Source organism: Mus musculus, chromosome 1 (assembly GCF_000001635.26).
Source record: "Mus musculus strain C57BL/6J chromosome 1, GRCm38.p6 C57BL/6J".
NCBI lineage: Eukaryota > Metazoa > Chordata > Mammalia > Rodentia > Muridae > Mus > Mus musculus.
The window spans coordinates 105,863,438-105,864,603 of NC_000067.6; the positions used below are offsets into that span (position 1 = coordinate 105,863,438).

The 1,166-nt window shown below is 43.8% G+C and overlaps 1 long non-coding RNA gene across 1 annotated transcript in view; it reads left to right on the plus strand.

Moving 5' to 3' along the window:
• The first annotated feature begins 408 nt into the window (after window positions 1-408).
• Window positions 409-1,166, plus strand: part of Gm41926 — a 13,651-nt gene continuing 12,893 nt past the window's right edge. Inside the window, exon 1 of the long non-coding RNA XR_878429.1 lies at window positions 409-431. This is a non-coding gene — a long non-coding RNA (predicted gene, 41926). The remainder of the gene's footprint in view (window positions 432-1,166) is intronic.

Sequence of the window (1,166 nt, forward strand, 5' to 3'; positions counted from 1 at the left end):
TTGTGCACTGTGTAAGAGTGACCACATGTGATGATCAGCCACAAGAGAGCTTTTTTTTTTTTTTTTTTTTTGGGTTTTCGAGACAGGGTTTCTCTGTATAGCCCGGACTGTCCTGGAACTCACTCTGTAGACCAGGCTGGCCTTGAACTCAGAAATCTGCCTGCCTCTGCCTCCCAAGTGCTGGGATTAAAGGCATGTGCCACCACACCCGGCTACAAGAGAGCTCTTTAAAACCAAGAAAACCAATATAAGCCTAGTGGTTGCCTGAGTGACTCATTTTATGCAAGCATACATGGCTGGAGAGGACAGCAGCACATGCCTGTGGCATGGAGGACATCTGCCAAGAGGGACAGATGGAGGTCACCATTCTCTAAGAACTACAATCAGTGATGGATCTCTATCAGTCAGAGGCGCTTCTCATGCTCAGACAGGTAAGTTGTCATAGAGTGGATGGTCACTTGCAAAACAGAGTAGGCACTGTCCCTTTCCTCTTCAGATATGCTGTCCCCAAACCTGTTTATATCAAACATTTTAATTTATTTGTCTTTTGTTTGTTTGTTTGTTTTGACAAGGTCTCACTATGTAGCCTTGGCTGGCCTAGTACTCTGCTATGTAGACCAGGTTGGCCCCAAACTCAATAAGATCTGCTTGTTTCTGCTTCCTGAGTGCTGGCATTAAAGACTTATGCCACCACATCTGGCTATATAAGGCATTTTAATGAAAGTTTATTTAGAATAGCATTAATACCCATAAGGTCTCAAAATGACTCATTCTTTTAAAATCACTTTTCCTGAGTCAGTATCATTTACATAAAGTAAAATTTGCCTTTTTAATGCCTGCACTTCTGTGTATTCTGACTAATGTGTGAAGTCTATCATCATCAAAGCAAGACAGGACATTCCATCGTGGCAGAATACTTCTTCCTGCCCCTTGGTAGTCAGTTGCCTCCTCTGTGTCCACATCTGGCAGTAGCGATCTGTTCTCTCTTCCTGTGGCTTCCTTTACATATTAAAACGATAAAGTGTGGCTACCTGGGTCTGGCGCCGTTCACTTGGTGCCATCTGTGGTTTTACATGGATCTGTTATTTGTTCCGTTTCATCTCAAATAGTGTTGCTTGGGGTCTAGAGGGTTGGTTGGTGGATGGGGAGGACAGGGACACTCCTTT